Source organism: Balaenoptera ricei, chromosome 6 (genome assembly GCF_028023285.1).
Source record: "Balaenoptera ricei isolate mBalRic1 chromosome 6, mBalRic1.hap2, whole genome shotgun sequence".
Lineage (NCBI taxonomy): Eukaryota > Metazoa > Chordata > Mammalia > Artiodactyla > Balaenopteridae > Balaenoptera > Balaenoptera ricei.
The window spans coordinates 67,537,347-67,556,925 of record NC_082644.1 but is presented as its reverse complement, the minus strand read 5'-3'; the positions used below and the strand labels follow the sequence as shown (position 1 = coordinate 67,556,925).

The 19,579-nt window shown below is 39.2% G+C and overlaps 1 long non-coding RNA gene across 1 annotated transcript in view; it reads left to right on the top strand.

Moving 5' to 3' along the window:
* The first annotated feature begins 4,124 nt into the window (after positions 1-4,124).
* LOC132367843 (uncharacterized) overlaps positions 4,125-19,579 on the top strand; it is an 86,383-nt gene continuing 70,928 nt past the window's right edge. The window contains exon 1 of the long non-coding RNA XR_009503863.1: positions 4,125-4,264. This is a non-coding gene — a long non-coding RNA (uncharacterized LOC132367843). The remainder of the gene's footprint in view (positions 4,265-19,579) is intronic.

Here is a 19,579-nt window from a genome sequence, read left to right as displayed (position 1 = left end):
CTTTTTGCATGCTAATATGATGACTGGTGGCGGGGGTGGGGGGGGGGCGGCCCTAGACAGCTTCAAAATAGGGATTTGTTGCCAGAAAGGCCAACACATGATTAGAGGGTTGGAACTTTCAGCCTCCCCCCACCTCTGTCTGACCTCCCAGGAGGGGAGAGGAACTGGAGATTGAGTTAATCACCAGTGGCCAATGATTTAATCAATTATGCCTATTTAATGGCATAAAAGTCCCTCAACTAAGGGGTTTGGAGAGTTTCCAGGTTGGTGCACACATCCATGTGCCAGGAGGGTGGCACACCCCAACTCCCTGGGGACAGAAACTCCTGTACTAGGGTCCCTTCTGGACCTCAACCTATTTACCTCTTCATCTGGCTGTCCATTTGTATCCTTTATAACATTCTTTACAATAAACTGGTAATAGTAAGTAAAGTGCTTTCCTGAGTTCTGTGAGCCATTGTAGTAAATTATCAAACCTAAGGAGGGCTTCAAGGGGAACGACCAATTTATAGCAAGTTGGTCAGAAGTAGGGGAGGCCTGGGACTCTGATTAGTGTCTGAAGTGGGGGCAGACTGAGCCATAAGCTGTGGGGTCTGATGCTAACTCTGGGTATTTAGTGTCAGAATTGAAGTGAATCATTGGATACCCAGTTGGTGTCTGAAGAGTTGGAGAATTGGTTGTTGGTGCGGAAACAAACCAATACACCCTCCTTTCTTCTGACTTTGTGCTTGAGTGATTTCATCTACTCCAGTGGCTTCATCTATCATCTATATGCTTATTCCTCTCAACCTTTCATCTCTAGTCCAAATCTCACTCCTGAGATCTAAATATATGTATCCAACTAACCGCCTACTTGATGTCTTCACTTAAGATAGATTCCAAGCAGATCAGCTGAAGCTAGAAGAGAGACTTTTAGCTACAGTTCACTGAGGGAGAGGCAGATTTGACATGGAGTTCAGCTAAGTTAATTGATAAAATAAACAAATCAGCACAATTCAGAGGAATATAGCAGAATCAAGCGCCTCTACAATGTTCATAGTGTCCACGTAAAATCCAAAGTTTTTAGACACATAGGAAATGTTATTCCATACTCAAGAAACAAAGAGAATCAATGGAGACTAACCTTAAAATGACTCAGATGTTGGATTTGGGAAATAAATGTTTAAAAGCAGCTATTACAACTATTATAACAACAAATAGATAGATGAAAATATGCTCATTATATCATATATAATGATATATATGCTCAGAATCTCACTAGAAAAATAGAAATTATAAAATAAAACAAAATGGAACTTCTAGAACTAATAAATGCAATATCTTAAATAAAAATTTACTGGAAATATTAATAGCAGAATAGAGATAGCAGAAGTCAGTTAACTTGAAGATACAGCAAATATCAGACACCAGGGTAAAACTGGTAAACAATGAGGCTCATCTGGGTAGATGTCCAGTAGTATAGACTTCAGGTGCAGTATGATCAGGGCTTTCAATCCATTTCTCTTCAGCTGTCTTGGCTCTTTCTTCTCATATGTTTGTCTGTCCTGAGGCTGGTTTCCCTTATGGTTACAAGATGGACGCCAATAATAACTACAGCTTCTTTTCACATTCAGCAGGTAAGTGACACTGGTCTCTCTTAAAACCAAGAAAGAATTTTCCCAGAAGTTCTTCAGCAGCCGTCTACTTGTGTCTTATTGGCTGAAAGTCAATCATATACTCATTCCTGAACCAATCACTGGTTGGCTTATACTAATAATTAGTTCACCTCTAGGGTCACAAGTTATGCATGAGGAAGGAGTAGATACGCGAACAAAACTGAGGTTCAGTTAGAAATGATGAAGGGGAGAACAACGATGGATTCTGGCAAGACAACTGACAATATCCACTTCCCTGTGCCTTATTTTTCTTGTTCATGAAAGAGTGATAATGATCATACCTGCTTCAGAGGATTGACGTGAGGATTAAAAATGCAAATCCTCAGTACATGGCCCAGCACATAGTAAGACCTTAATAGATGTTAGCTATATTCATAATCAGTGTTTGTTTGTGTGGTTTCTGTCTTTGGTATCATGCCCAGAAAAGTCTTTCCCTCCCTAATATGATATATTCACTCATATTTCCTTTGATGGTCTTATGTTTTACATTTAAATCTTTTTCAAATTTTATTTTATTGTGGTAAGAACATTTAACATGAGATCCACCCTCTTAAATTTTTAATTTTATGATACAGTATTGTTAACTTAGGTACAGTGTTGTACAGCAGATCTCTAGGGTTTATTCATTTTGTTTAACTGAAACTTTATACCCACTGATTAGCATCTCCCCATTTCCTCCTCCCCCAGCCCCTGGCAACCACCATTGCACTCTATGATTCTATGAATTTGACTATTTTAGATACCTCATTCAAATGGAATCATGCAGTATTTGTCCTTCTGTGGCTGGCATATTTCACTTACCGTAACTTAGTTAAACTCACACAGCCAGAAAGTGTCTGAATTAATATTTGAATCCCAGTAGTCTGACTCAAAAGCCTGAAAATTTAATGGAATATGATACAGAATAGTATTTACTGTGTATACTGTTTATTTCTTGAACATAGGGGTGTTGAGAAAGCCAGCTGAGTTATTGTATGTACAAGTGCTTTGTAAACTGTAAAGGACTACGTAGTGTCGGTGAGCAGGGATTCACCTCACTGCTTGCCAGGGTATAACAAGGAAGAGCAGCCAACATCCAGCCCATGATTGCCCAGTAGCCTCCTCTCACCTTTCTTCCTCTGACTTCTTTCGGTCCCGGTCGTTTAAAGTGTGAAAAAAAATGTGATGAGAACACTAGATAGATAGATAGATAGATAGATAGATAGATAGATAGATAAAGTGTGCTGCTCAGTTGCCCACATGGAATCCCCTCAGCTAATCCAGCAGTACAAGGTGCCTCCCCAGTCCTGCCAAAAAACTCAGCAAAAAGCCTGCTTCCTATTCTCTGGGGGTGAAAGATGAAAGAGACAAACAGTAGCTCTCAGTCACTTGGTAATTAATTGGCCATTTCTTCTTTCTCTCCCACTCTTTTTTCCAGCAGGTAGACAAACATGGTTAACCTTTACAGCTTGAATAGAGTTGGATGTAGAGGCAGATGTTTAGATAATTACTAATGTAAGCCAACATTTAGTTTAAAATTTTATAGGAAGGAAATATTTGTAAATACAATATTGCCTTTGCTAAAGAGTTCAGAATATCACATTCGGTAACACTGGAGGCCATCCACTCCTTCATCATGTTCTGTCCATAGGCATTCTCCAAAGTATTTGTGTGTTGTTGTTTTTTTTTAGAAATTTTTTTTCTTATAAATTTATTTATTTTTGGCTGTGTTGGGTCTTCGTTGCTGCGCAAGGGCTTTCTCTAGTTGAGGCGAGCGGGGCCTACTCTTCCTTGCGGTGCGCAGACTTCTCACTGTGGTGGCTTCTCTTGTTGCAGAGCGTGGGCTCTAGGCACGCGGGCTTCAGTAGTTGTGGCTCACGGGCTCTAGAGCTCAGGCTCAGTAGTTGCAGCGCACGGGCTTAGTTGCTCTGTGGCATGTGGGATCTTCCCGGACCTGGGCTTGAACCCATGTCCCCTGCATTGGCAGGCGGATTCTTAACCACTGCGCCACCAGGGAAGTCCTCAAAGTATTTGTTTTGACTTATTGCTCCTAAAGCGTGAAAGCAATAGAAAACCTGCTCAGTTCTAAATTCAAACTTCTGTGGTTGACAAGACTTGGCATGGTGAAGAAATGGATCCCTGACAAGAATGGTGGATGGGAATTTCCAAATCTGCTGCATTCCAGTGGATGAATGAATAGTCAGGAGTTATGAGTGGCTCCCCAATGGGAAGAAAGCTGTTGGGATTACTGACCACAAAAAGGAAAATTTCAAAATTTCCAGTTATTTGTCACTTTAGATTGCTTTCTGTCTTTGGAAAATCCATTCTTACCAGCACTAAAGGCAATTTCTAAGGAAAAAAGGGGAAAAAAAGGAGATGCCACTTTGGAAGATGTCATTGCTTCATCCTTCAAATAGCCACATGGGGGAATGTGCAGCAATTTCCTTATTAGGAAATTCTGTCCTGTGCTTCTCTACATGCAGACTGGAACTCTCCTGAGAGCTAGACTGACAAACCTATTACCTGACGGAACTTTGCTCATGTGGGCTCCGAGGAAAAGTTGCCTAACTCAGAAGTCAGCAAATCTCACGTGTGTTTCTGACTGAGCTCCAAACCCTGAGGCAAAGCAGGTAAGTGTTCGACTCACAAGCTCTTTGTTTTCTTATTCTTAACACATTTGTCCACAGGTGATTTCATAATATAATGGGGTTATCTAATTAATAACTATGATGTACATCTCTTGGAAAAAATAGTCTATATGTATAGGACATTATTATTATTGGTGTTGGGATTAAGTCTCATTACTTAATAAATATTAGTAAATTAAGAAAAAGTGTGCAGTTCGTACCATAGGCATAATGTAATACTCATTTGAAAAATCTTTAATTTGAATAATTGCTTGAAAAGGCTACTACTTTAAGATTAGATTCACTTTACTATTGTAACCTAGAAAATTGAGAGAAGTTTTCATAACCTAAGAATCACATACCATCTCTGAATGATCACATATTTTAAATAGCTTATTATAAGTGAAGTGTCATTGTAAATTGTTAGAGATCACTAGCCAGTTCCAAAGGTAGATGCTTTCCCGGAGTATGTCTAATTGCCAGGCTATTGAAGGGGAAGCTGTTGGATCTATTCATTTCATTAAAAAATAATATTTATTCTGTTTTCTAATTAAAAAGCAATACATGTTCATTGAAGAGCATGAGAGAAACATTAAAAAACATGGAGGAAATAAAATAAGGATCACCTATAAGCCTTAGAGATAACTCCTATTCATATTTTGCTATTAACATTTGTCTTCCGGTCAGTATTTTCCTATCTTTCTAATTGTTTTTAAACTTACACAAGAAATATATGCTGGGACTTCCCTGGTGGCGCAGTGGTTAAGAATCCGCCTGCCAATGCAGGGGACACGGGTTCGAGCCCTGGTCTAGGAAGATCCCACATGTCGCAGAGCAACTAAGCCCGTGTGCCACAACTACTGAGCCTGTGCTCTAGAGCCCGCGAGCCACAACTACTGAGCCCACGTGCCACAACTACTGAAGCCCACGTTCCTACAGCCCGTGCCCTGCAACAAGAGAAGCCACCACAATGAGAGGCCCGCTCACTGCAGCAAAGAGTAGCCCCCGCTCGCCGTAACTAGAGAAAGCCCGCATGCAGCAACGAAGACCCAATGCAGCCAAAAAATAAATGAATAAATAAATTTATTTAAAAAAATACATGCTTATCATAAAATTTTGAGACAATATAGACAAAATGCAGAAGTCACCCTATTATAGGCTGAATTGTGTCCCCCCAAATTCATATGTTGATGTCTTAACCCCCAGTACCTCAGAATGTGACTATTTGGAGAAAGGGCCTTTAAAATGTGATTAAGTTAAATGAGGCTGTTAGGGTGGGCCCCAATCCAATCAGACTGGTATCCCGTCTGAAAAAGCCACGTGAGGACGCAGCAAGAAGGTGGCTATGCACAAGCCAAGGAGAGAGGCCTCAGAAGAAACCTGTGAGCACCTTGACTTCTAGCCTCCAAAACTGTGAGAAAGTAAGTTTCTGTTGGTTAAGCCACCCAGGCTGTGGTATTTTGTTACAGCAGCCCTTGCAAATGAATACACACCCTTTACCCTCTGTCCTACTGTTCTCCCCAGGGGTAACCATGACCAACACTGTTCTTCCAAACCTATTTCCTATGCTTTTTCACACACAGAGTCGTATATAGGAAGTTTCTTTGTTGGGCTTGTACTTTAAATATTGCTCTGTTGACTTGCTTTTTTCATTTAACAGTACATCATAGACAGCTTTCCACATCAGTACACGTAGAGAACTACCTACCACATTCTTTTTTTTTAATAAATTTATTTATTTTATTTTATTATTTATTTTTGGCTGCGTTGGGTCTTCGTTGCTAAGTGCAGGCTTTCTCTAGTTGTGGCGAGCGGGGGCTACTCTTTGTTGCGGTGCGCGGGCTTCTCATTGCAGTGGATTCTCTTGTTGCGGAGCACAGGCTCTAGGCGCGCGGGCTTCAGTAGTTGCAGCACGCTCAGTAGTTGTGGCTCACAGGCTCTAGAGTGCAGGCTCAGTAGTTGTGGCACACGGGCTTAGTTGCTCCGCAGCATGTGGGATCTTCCTGGACCAGGGCTTGAACCCATGTCCCCTGCATTGGCAGGCGGATTCTTAACCACTGCACTACCAGGGAAGCCCAGAGCACATGCATTTAAAATTTGAAAGCTGTTTGTCAAATTGCCTTCTACAAAGGACTGACCAATTTCCAGTCCTATTGACATATATGCGACTCTCTGTTTCCCCATTAGGCTTTTTCTTTTCTTTTCCTGTTTATAGGTATGAGTGTATGGATATACATAGATAGATAGATAGACTTACAAAAATTGTACTATCAGTACTGTTTTGAGTCATAAGCATGTTTAGGACTCATTTTCAGTTTTTATGTATAGAATAATTCTTGGGGGGAAGAAGCTCTTGTCTACATCAATGACCATTATTGCCAATGTTGGGTATTGGAACTGTGGATTTAGACCAACCTACACATACCTCTGAAGGGTTTGCCTCTGGGATGAAGACAGAAATGAGAATGCTTTTTCCCTGGAAATAAGTGAACTAATGCTTTGAAATAGTTGGCTAAGTTATCCCTCTGAAAGTTAACTTCCAGTTTTCTTTTGGAACCTAGTTAAACTATTAAAATGGCATTCAAAACCTGTAGGTTCCAGCTGCCATAACAAAATACCACCAAATGGGTGGCTTAAACAACAGGAATTTATCATAGTTCTGGAGGCTGGAAGTCCAAGATCAGGGTGCCAGCATGCTCAGCGTCTTGTGAGAGCTCTCCCCTCAGACCCAACAATTTCATTCCTATATATTTACCCAACAGAAATACATATATATGTGCACCAAAAGACGTATAAGAGTTCATTTCAGCACTATTTGTAACACTCCTTAATTGGAAAGAATGAACAAACCACAAATATAGTGACAACATAAATTTCAGAATCCTGATGTTGAGCAAAGAAAGCCAGACACAGGAAAGTATATATTGTATAGTTTCATTTATATAAAGTTCCAAAAAAAAAAAAAGCAAAACCAATTTATACTGTTCAAAGTCAAGATATTGGCTCACCTTGTTGGAAAGAGGTAGAGTCTGGGAAAAGAACATGAGAGGGATTCTGGTATGTTAGTATGTTCTATTTCTTGATATGATTAGTTACCTAGTTATCATATGTTTACTATGTTAAAACTCTTCAAGCCATACACTTATGATTTTTACATTTTTTGTATGTATGCTGTCCATCATTAATAATATACAGATTTCTAAGCCCTATCTGAGCAAACAAGAGAAGTGTAGCTTCAAAGCAAATGAGATCAGAAGAATATACCCAATATCTCATGAGGATTTTACCTATATATTGACAAGTTATGACATGCAGAGCTGATATCATGAGGTTAGTTGTGGTACCTTGGTTTCTTATCATTCATGGAGTCATGTTGAACAATATATATAAATATATTTATAGTATTAGTGCTATACTATTTATAGTATTAGAATAGTAGAAAATAAAAAATATATATTTATGCTCTACTCTTCTATCCTGTTTAATGTCTTAAAATATAATGGTTGTGGCTCACTATATTGATTTCATAACCCACTAATGGCTTGTGAGATGCAGTTTGAAAAACACTGCCTTAAGCTGTATCCAGTCCAATTCTAGGAATTGAAGCACAGAGAAGCTAAGTGACTTACCCAATGGCACACGGAAAAGAATAAGAAGAAGAGACCCATATTTCCTCCCACCAACTGTTTTCCCTTACAAAGCAGCTCAGTTTTTTCTGAAACTGATTAATTTAGACAATCACTTAGACTTACCACATTTAGGTAGCTGTCATTCACTTCAGGCTAAATTCATGTTCTTATAATTTAGTAAATAGCCTGTAACCTGCCCCCAGAGAGAGCCATTCATTGGGCCACTGTTTTAGTGAAACTGGTAGAAACGAAGTTTTTTTTCGGTCCTAGTCAGGGAGAAGTGTAAATGGTGGAGCTCTTTAGAGCTCAGAATTTGGAGTCACACAGACATGGGTATAAATTCCAGCTCCAGCCCTCTCTAGTTTTGTGATCTGTGGACAGGAAGCTTCTCTATGACTCAACTTCCTCAACTATAAAATACAGGTAATAATAATAATGATAATAACCTTATAGAATTGAGTGAGGTCATTCATGTGAAGTATACGTGTATTAGTTACACAATGTCTCAAGCATGGTAAGTACTCAATGTATGTTGACATTATGATGATGATGGCCATCAAGGAAGTCTAGTCTAAGGGAAAATGAGGCAATCCTGTGAACAGAACCCTGAAAATCCAGGAGAGACCAATGGAAACTACCTACAATTAAAGCTGGAAAGAGGGAACTCTACTTGGTTTCCATTGATTTCCAGGTCCATGGGCAATGAATAAGATACTAACAAACCCATACATGGAAATTACTTATGTTGATTTACAGTAGAAATGACAATAGCAATCAATTAACAAATGATGGATTTAAATATGAACTGGCATATAGGGACTCAGTGATAAATATTCAGTATCAGTGCTCAACCCAGAATGGACTGGATATGGAGAGAGACTGGGCTTTCTTAAACAGGCAGACTGTAGCGGATGGCTCTCTTCTGTTGCAGTCACCTTTCAGGGCAAATGATACCAGGACATCAGCTGGCTGGAATGCTCAGTCCTTTGGCTAAGGGCTCAACCCATTCCCCTCTTCCTCTTGCCTTATTACACTTCATCATAAGCACAAAGCTCCATAGGTGGCTACCTGCAGTGCATCTATGTCCAGCTGCCTGTGTAGATGCAGAACCTAATAACAAAACTTCTGTGACTGTAAGAAGTTCAAACTGAAGATAGAATAGATACTTCATAGACTGGCTGTATCTGTATCATTTAAAGGGGAATCCGAGCCTTAGAAAAGAGATTGCCAAATAGGTAGGGGCCTCTGAGCTTTTGTGTTCTGTGATAACACACTGTGATAAGAAGCGTGAGAGCATCTGTGGAGAATAATCAGCTTTGGTAATTGAGACAACTTTTATGACCATGAAAGAAGCAGATAATCCTGGTGTTCCTGACTTGAGCTGTTTTGGACAAAGGTAAAAATAGTCTGGGTAAGAATGAAAGTAAATCCAGTGTGTCTGAACCTCCTTGTCGGAAGTCAGTGGTGGTCTGAGGTCAGCAGTGTGACTAGAGTGCCCACATTATTTTCAAGCCTCAAATCACATTATCACTACACCTGGTAACAGTGCTGCCCCTCTTCAAATGTGCCTGGGCATTGTTGACGGTGCCCCAGAGCTGGATTCTGCAGCCGGAGGGTCTTCTGACCCCCTCATCCTTCTCATGAGGGATGAACTCTGCCCTCTTATGTAATGATAATGTTGCATTGAGTCTTTGCAAATGTTAGCTCAGAGAATTCCCATTCTTCCATTTTAACAGACAGGTAGTGGGGTTAAGTGACCCTTTAGGAGCAGAAATGGGGTTAGAAGTCAAATTTGGCAGCCAAACCCATGATGAAGCCACGGGGGAGGCGGTGAGCACAGAGGTGTCAGAATCAGAGGCCCAGTGTTCATATCCCAGTTCCACCTCTTACTAGCTTAGAATGTTGGAACATTTTCTTTTTTTTTTTTTTTCTTTTTTTTTTTTTGAAAGAGAAAGATTGGTTTAACATTTGAAAATCAATTATTATTATTATTATTATTATTTTTAGAAATTCACGTTCTTTTATTTATTTATTTATGACTGTGTTGAGTCTTCGTTTCTGTGTGAGGGCTTTCTCTAGTTGCGGCAAGTGGGGACCACTCTTCATCGCGGTGCGCGGGCCTCTCACCATCGTGGCCTCTCTTGTTGCGGAGCACAGGCTCCAGACGCGCAGGCTCAGTAATTGTGGCTCACGGGCCCAGTTGCTCCGTGGCATGTGGGATCTTCCCAGACCAGGGCTCGAACCCGTGTCCCCTGCATTGGCAGGCAGACTCTCAACCACTGCACCACCAGGGAAGCCCTGGAACATTTTCTTAATCTTGGTTTTCCTATCTGTAGGGTGAAGATCATAATAGTAGCTACCTCAAGGCATCGTTTGATCATGTGAGACAATGCATGTAAATTACTTAGTACCATGTTTGACACATAGAAACTGCTCAATAAACATTACCTATCATCTCCTCTATCTTTCTGGGCCTTGGAAACTAAAATATGTCCAAATTGCTATATTCAATCTCTCAAATCCCTTAAACAGATTATTTCCAGTATATTGCTGCTTGCTTTCTGGTTCTGAGCACATAATATTCTGAAATATAATATTTTAATTTTTTGAGAAGAGAAAAGTTGCATGCAAAATATTAATACTTGTGGACTTATTATGAATTTCTCTTGCACTACTTACTTTAAATAGCCATCTAATCACACACAACCACCTCTGCCCTCCTTGAACTGGGTAACTGATAGGTAAAAATATCATTTTGTACCAAGAAGTCTTTTTACATTGTCAGTGTGCTTACCATTAACATTGGTCTGTCATTTATGATCACTCATCTGGTAGTGATATTCCCAGTGTTGGCGCTACAGAGCTTCTGGGCTGGGCCAGAGGTGGGTCTCAGGTGATTCTGATAAGAAAGCCAGACACTGATTTGCACAGGGGCCAAGGAGCATCCTGGAACACAACACTTGGATCCTGACACCCCTGGCTTCAGGCAGCACGCCTGATGGGCTAGAATAGCTCCCACAGAGGCCCGACAACAGGGAGAAATGACTGGAGCACTGGAGCGCTAAGTCACCATAAGGGAAGAAGGAAGCTGCCATAGCAAAGTCAAACCCAGCAGCAAGGCCATAGTGTTTTATGGAGTGGTTGCTCCTGGTGCACCATAGGGATTGCTACCAAAATCCTGACCTTACCAGCCTGGTGAGTAAAGGCCCCAAGGAAAATGTCTGTTTCTAACTTGTGAGTGAGCTGTCCAGAACAATTTGGGGACTGAACAACTTTACTATAGAACATCCCAAACTCCCTCTCAATTATCAAGGTCAGTTTTAGGTGACTAGATGTCCAGCATTGGCAGGATGTTGTGACCCCCTTGGTGAACTGTTAGTGCCGAAACTGCTAATAAGGTAACAAATGAAAGAGTTTGCTGGATTAACCACTTAACACTTTGAGGCTCAAACAACTTTGCTATGGTGTCTTTCCCTTCTGAGTTCCCCAGCTCAGTGTTTGTGGATGTTTGTGTATGTTTGTAGGTAGCTTTGCAGACTCTAGGAAATGACTTTAAAGGGGAGGTTCTAAGAAATTGGACTTCCCATGGTCAAGCCAATGGGAGGCTTGGAGCTGGTGAAATTTGGGTATTAATGTTATTATTATCCTTGTTCTAATGGTGAATGAAGGCTGAGCTCTTTGGATTGCTTTTTTAAGTCTCAACATCAGAGGATTCAAAGAATGCTGATTTCTTTCTTTCTTTGAGTGCTGATTTCTTATAAAGAAAATTTCAAGTTAAGCACTCCTTAAGGTCAGACACTATATCCTGTATTTTTAAAAAGAGTATTCACAAATCTTAGAAGAGTGCTAGTACACAGTAGGCACTCAGAGAAAAAACTTAAAGTAAAATTTGTTGCTGATTCCATTCTCTTGTGGCCTAAAGGCTTGGAGTGCTTATTAGTGGACTGTGGTTTTTTTCTTGCAAATCATCAAATTCTTCTCTGCTATGACTCATACTAACAGGAAAACTGATGAAATTTCTTTTCAGCAGTAACCAGAATGTGTTCTTTTCTTTATTACTTAAAAGTCCAGTAGATTCACTAACACTGAAATCAGATATGGCCAAGGCTGAATGATAACAGAGAGAAGTGAAACATTTTCTTAGGGGACTGTAGTGAAACTTGCTCCCCCCTACCCCCCCGCCCGCCCCTGCTTTTGTTTTTCATCAGAGGAATGCTTATAAGTGTAGCAGTAATTATGTAGTCAACTGGTGTTTTGAAAAATGTGTCTGCCTGCTTTGAAGATGCTTTCCAAATGAATTGCAATTACTTACCACTAGGAATAAATGGTCTACAACAGGCATTCATATTTTTTATGTAGAACAAATATTAAATGTTTGGAAAATTCATTAATTAGATAAAATTGCCCCCTCCCCCTCAACCACAGTACCCCCATGGGTTTTGGGGAGTTTGCTTTGTTAGTTATTGTGTGAAAGACAAGAGCTTTTACTACCCTCTGAGAATTTGGAACTGTATTGATATTGGAGTGGGCAAGGGCAGGAATAACATCACCAGATTTCTTTTTCTCTTGAGAAGCCAGTGAGTAATTGGGGTGTGTCAGTTTCGCTGTAATTTTTGTCTAAGAGCATTTTCCTCTTTGAGATTTGTATTCCAAATACAATGTTATTGCTTAGATAATTTCTCTGGAATAAACGATAAATCCAGTATATGAAATATAAACTGTCATCTCGATGTCTTTAATTTTGATTCAGTAGCTAAATTAGGGATTGAGATTTAAGGTTTAGTATTGCTTTGCCTGCACTCTCGCCTCCCAGCCTTCTTTCCTCTCCCAACTCCTATGAATTTAGGCTAGAGGGGAGGAAAGTGGGAGAAAAAACTGGAGTATGACCTTTCTGTTCCCTTCCTTGGTTTTCAACCATAGTTCCCTAATAGTTATTATTTGCTGAGTGCCTACTTTGAACTAGACATTGTACAAACAATATCTTATTTAATCCATACAACAACTCTCTATGGGAGCTGCTAGTATTGTCTTTGTTTTCCTGATGAGAACACTGAGGTGCAGAGACTGTAAGTGTGGAGCCTGATTTCAACGCAGTTCTATTTAATTCCCCAATGCTCACTCTTTCCAAACATGGAATGCACTCAGTAAATATTTGACCGCTTCTGACTTCTTCATTCCTATACCACAGAGGACATGGCTGAGTTAGACACAAAACCAGGGCTTCCTCAGCCCCCTTTGACACCAGGCTTAATGGAAGAGAAGGGAGAACCTAGATTTAGAAGAGAAGAAAGGAAAGAGGGTGGGAAAACAGAAGAGAATAAAAGCAAAGTAGAGGTGAGGCCAAGGAGAGAGAAAGGGATATTTGGGAGAATTTGTGGAGAATGGGAAAGGAAGAATTAAATTCAAGTCTTCAAAAAATCAGGAAGCCCTCCATACTTGGGCTATTTTATATGGGGAATATTTCCTAATATTTTCACCAGTAATTCCCCAAATACTGAATACTCTGCTCTAGAATTTTTATTATTTTGAAATTTAAGGAATTTAGATAATGATGATTTACCCAGAGAAAAGAATGCATACGAGAGGCTCAAATGACTTCTCTCCACCAACCTTTTCTGACCCTTATCATTCCACTCCTCTTTAGTTTGTTTTCCATTTCCTTCTTTCTTACCCATACCATCTTGAATTATCAATTCAAGTTGATAATCATGGTGTATCTACTGCACCCAAAATATTGTGGGGATGGCACACAAAGAGGAAGTTGCTGATCATCTATAGAGGAAATAAGATACACACACAAATAATTCTGATACAAAAAAATAATGGTACAGTTGAATAGAAATAGAATGTACTGTGAATATTGTAGGGATCCCTCCGTGTCAAAGAGGATAGACATCTAACAAGATAATTCCCAATGAGGTTCTGGTGACAAGTTAAAAGTGTGGCAGATGGGGAGAGAGATATTGGTGGTGGTGGTGAGGTAAATAGAGGCTCTTATGCTTCCATTTCAAATATTAGTCTTTATAAAACATATATTTGTCTGTATTTTGTTCTGGTGGCCAATCCAGAGTCCCAAGAATTGACTTTACTTTATATTCTTATTGGTTATTGCTAATGTAGGACAACTAATGATTTTTGTATTGTCTGTCTTGAATCTTGCTATGTCATTTTTTTTTTAAGTTAATTTTCTTAGATTTTTCAAAGTTAGATATTTGGAACTAATAACAGTTTTTTTCTTCCAAGATATTTACCTTTTCTTGTCTTGTTACATTGATTATGAACTCTAGTACAGTGTTCAAAGATAGCGGTGACAGAGTTCATCCTCTTGTTTCTCTAACAGAAATGCTTCTAATGATTCATCACTAAATATGGTGTTGAGTTTTCTGATTCTCTTTACCAAATTAAGGAAATGTCATTCTTGGGACACTCAATCACAGGGATGGACACAAGATCCAAACAGGGCCAATCAGAATCTTCTCCTGGATTGATATAAGACATCAGAGAGGGGAATTTTTCTTTTTCTACTTTGGTTTTTAAACTAGGAAGATGAAATTTTGTGGCTGTAGATATCCATTTTCTCTGATACATGGAGAGAGATACATGAACTGAGAGATAAGCTGAGCTGAGGGATACAGTGGGGAGAGAGATAGTCTTATGACATCGAGCTCTTGGACCCAGCCATGTTGGGAACCAGCACTATCCTATGGACTTCTCAGGTATATGAATCAATATAGTATTTTTTTGCTGTAGCTATTTTGAAATGAGTGTCTGTCATTTGCATCCAAAGCAGTTTTGACTAATAAACTTCCTAAATTTTCAAATTTATGGATAGAAATAATATAGATAATTCTCTTATAATTTCAAAAAATCTCTCCTATACCTGGAGTTAAGTATTTCTCATCCCTAAATGGTATTTTTCTGTAGTTCCTTTTAAAAAAATTATAGTTGCCTATAGTTATTGGTTTTTAGGAACACAGTTTTATTGATCAAGACACCAATGATCTTATAAATTTAATAAAAATTTAATTTTTCTTTTTCCTTCCATTTATATTCTTTATATTACTTTTTAATTATATGTTATTTATTCATTTATTACTTTACATTACTATTTTTCTTCAAATCTGTGCTCAGTTTATTTCAAACTTTATTATTTTCTAAAGGATACATTTAAGGCTACAAATATTAATTTTCCTCTGCATATTGCTTAATCCATATTGCACAGCTTCTCAGGTATAACGTACTTATGTTGTATATTTCTGAATTATTTGTAATTTTTCTTTCCATTTTCTCTTTTACCCAAAAGTTATTTAGAAGGATATTTAAAATTTTCAAACTGTGTAGATATAAAACCTTCAAAATTTTTCAATAATTTTTATTTTTTAGAAATTTCCAGATTTACAAAAAGATTGCAAAGATAGTACAGAAATCCCATATAGTGACCACCTTGTTTGCTCTATTATTAACATCTTACATTAATATGGTACATTTGTTATAATTAATGAATCATTAAATACATCATTATTAACTAAAGTCCATACTTTATTTAGATTTCCTTAGTTTTTAATCTAATGCCCTTTTACTGTTTCAGAATCCCATCTAGGACACGACATTACATCTAGTTGTCTCCATAAGCTCATCCTGGCTGTGTCAGTTTCTCAGACTTTCCTTATTTTTGATGACCTTGACGGTTTTGAGGGGTATCAGGTTTCTCAATTGTAAAGTTACTCTTTTCCCCCTTTCCACGTTGTACTCTTTGGAAGGAAGTTACTATATACTGCTCACACATAAAGAATGGGGAGTTATGCTCACCTCTTTGAGGTTGGAATACCTACACAATTTATTTTGAATTGTTCTGCAAGGGAGATTTGTCTCTTCTTTTTAATTAATTCAATCACTTATTTATATCAGTGTGGGCTCATGGATATTTATTTTATACTTTGGGTTATAATCCAATAGTACCTTACTTATTTTGTTGCTTAAATTGATTCAGTTTTGGCTGTTTGGAGATATTTTACTTGGCCCTGTTGTCCCTTTTCCAAACACCCATTATTGTGGTATTGTGGATTTTTTGTAGCACTTCCTTACTTTCTGCCACTATAAGATGCTGCAGGCTCATCTTGTATATTTCCTCTTTTGGTCCTAGAATGAGTCATTTCTCTAAAGAGCTCTGCTTCCTTTGATTGGAGAATGGTGTTAAAAACCAATATTTGAGCACTAGACGTGCTTGTTGCTACTAGGGTGTCATTGTTTCTAGACCCTCTCAGCTGACTGAACAAGGAAATATATGTGTGTAGATAATCTGTGTATATACACATATAATAAATATTTCTATATGTAATTATTTATATCTATATTAAGCTACACATGAGTTCATACTGATGTCTCTAACTCAAATCTATTACCACATGGATCATTCTAGCTTTCTTCCCTTGCTTATCTGTCTGGACTTCTACCGTCTGCCATCCATTTCCTTAATTGCTCTGTTACAATATGTAAGTATAGCCGTATCAGGATTATTAACCCATACCCTCATGGACTATAATTTTAACAACTAAAGCCCCCACTGCCCCCAAAAGTCCCCTATGCTTCATCTATTCAGATATCCCTCCTCTCCCCCTCAAGCTCCTGTGAACCGCTGATAATTTTTACCCTCTCTATAGTTTTGCCTTTTCCAGAATGTCATATAAGGCATTATTACAGAATGTAGCATTTGCTACTGGCTTTTTTCACTTGGCAATATGCATTTAAGATTCATCTCTGTCTTTTCATGTTTGATGGCTTATTTCTTTTTATTGCTGAATAATATTCCATTGTTTAGATATGCCATAGTTTGTTTATTGATTTGTCTCTTGAAGGGCATCTTGACTACTTCCAACTTTTGGCTATTATGAATAGAGCTGCTATACATATTTACATGCAGGTTTTGTGTGGACATAAGTTTTCAAATCAGTTGTGTAAATAACTAGGAGCATGATTGCTGGATTTTATGATAAGGCTTTGCTTACCTTTGTAAGACACTGCGAAACTATCTTCCAAAGTACCATTTTGAATAAGTGTTCCTGTTACTTTTTGCATCCTCATTAGCATTTGCTATTACCAGGGGTTTTTTGTTTTGTTTTGTTTTGTTTTGTTTTTGGATTTTGGCTATTCTAATAGGTGCAGTTTGCCTCATTATTGTTTTAACTTGCAATTCTCTAATGACAGGTAATGTTGAGCACATGCATTTTTGCCATCCTTATATATTCTTTGGAGAGGTACCTGTGCAGATCTTTTGCCCGTTTTTAATTCGGCTGTGTTCATACTGTTGCACTGAAGAGTTCCTTGTATATTTTGGATAACTGGCCTTTATCAAGTATGCCTTTCACAAATATTTTTTCCCAGTGTGGATTGACTTCCCTTTCCCTTGAGTGTCTTTCACATGGCAGAAGTTTTTAATTTAATGAAGTCCAGCTTATCAATTATTTCTTTCATGAATTGTGCATTTTGTGTTGTATCTAAATTAAGTTCATCTTGATTTTCTCCTAGGTTATCTTCTAGGAGTTATATAGTTTTAGGCCTGTAATACATTTTGAGTGAATTTTTGTGAAGGGTATAAAGTCTGTGTCTAGATTCATCTTTTTGCATGTAGATGTTAAGTTGTTCCAAGCACCATTTGTTGAAATGACTGTCTTTTCTCCATTGTATTGCCTTGCTGCTTTGTCAAAAATTAGTTGACTTTATTTATGTGGGTCTATTTCTGGGCTCTCTATTCTATTCCATTGATATATTTGTCTATTCTTTCACTAATACCACATTGTCTTGATTACTGTAGTTTTATAGTGAGTCTTTTTTGTTTTTATGTGGATCAACACTTTTTTAGATATTAACATTTAACACACTCATATAGCCATGTATAGGTGATCATTCTTCATTTGGCTGAAGAGAACCCCTTTGCATTAGACAGTTGGCTAAATGTTTTCCTTTTCTGACATGTTTCCATTAGCACAAGGCTAGTGCACACAGATATGTTAGCTCTTGGCTGGGCTGTCTGACACTCAGGCTTTATTACAGAGTAGGGCACCTAGGGAATGTGAATTATAGTTTTTTCAGCCTCGGCGTCCTAAACACATCACTCAGTCTAGTCGATTATTGAATTTCCTCCAGAGCTAGGGCCTCAAGAACCCTCTCCAAGCAGGACTGCCTGTTTGTGCAGCATCAGCAACCCATAGTAGCTCCTGTGGCCAAAGAGAAATCTGAGGAAAAGGATACAGAGTCTGAGAAGGCGGAGCAGAGAAAGACAGATGCAGCCTCCCTAGAGCTGAGGTTTACAGCTGCTCTGTTGAAGAAAACATACTCTGCTCAGCCCTCTACTAAAGAAGACGGCATGGCAGCTGAAATGGGTGATAAAAATTTCTGGAAAATGAAATCAGTACTCACAAAGCTTGAGACCAGAATCTGTACACTGAGTATTTGGATACAGAGTGTCCTCTCATAGTGATGGAAATAGCTGGGTGTGGGGCTAAGATCACTAAAGGTCCAGTCTGACACACCCACTGCATCATGGGAGGCCTTATGCAGATGACCCATGTGCAAATGAGCAGCATGTAAATACCACATGGCAACCCAGTGCTGTGGGATTAAGGAAACTCCCTACCAACCACTGTGACCGCAACTACTATTATAATTACTATATTACTACTGTATTACAATGATGACTACTACTTCCTAACAGGTAACTGTGGTCATGTAATACTCTCCTAAATTGTATCCCTGCTTCCTCTACTTCTCTGGTCCCCCCTCCCCCAACCCGTTGTCCACACAGCAGCCAGAGTGCTCCATTTAAAACATAGGACATATCACGTGACTTGCCAATTCCAAACCCACATAGCTTCCCATTTCACTCAGAATAAAAGCCAGTAGTTTTTATGATTCAACAACCCATGTGATCTTGGCTTCTGTCCTCTTTCTGACCTCATCTACTACTACTCTCCCCTTACCCACTCCACTCTGACCGCACCGCTCATGGTCCTTCCTTCCTTAGGGCCTTTGCACGTGTGGCTGCGCTTTGCACCAGTCTTCCCCAGATGCTCTCACTGTTCCTGCCCTTACTTCATTCTGGGCTCTGCTCAAATGTCATCTGCACTAAAAGTCTTTCCTTGACCCCCTACCCAAACTCACAAACTCTATTTCCTCCCACCCTGTTGTCAGGTTGAGTTCTCCAAAAAGAAGTAGACACAGACATGGAGTTTGGGATGCAAGGTATTTAAGAGGAATCAACGCCGGTGCAGAGGAGAGGGTGGAAGCAGGACTGGGCAGAGGAAGAAATGGAACTGTGATTTGGGGAGCTTGGGAACCGGTTTTGCCCATCAGAGATGGCCTAGGGGCCAAAATGACCAGGCTTTTCCAGCTTATCTTACTTAGTTCCAGGTGGAGGCTGCCGCAGGAACAGTGGGATGTCGGGGAGGCATCTCTCTGCAGCTGAGGCAGGTCCTGAAGGGGTGCACAGCTGGAGGCCATCAGCTGACCACACTCCCTCAGTTGGGTAGCAAGCCCTTCCCTCCTGAAGGTGGATCTCACCTCCACCACACCTGACTTGGTTTTCTTCATTGTACTTAGTACTACTTGAGATAATATTGGATATTCACTTGTTTATGTGATTACTGTCTTTCTCCAGAAGGGCAGGGCCTTATTCATCTTGCTATGTTCCTTG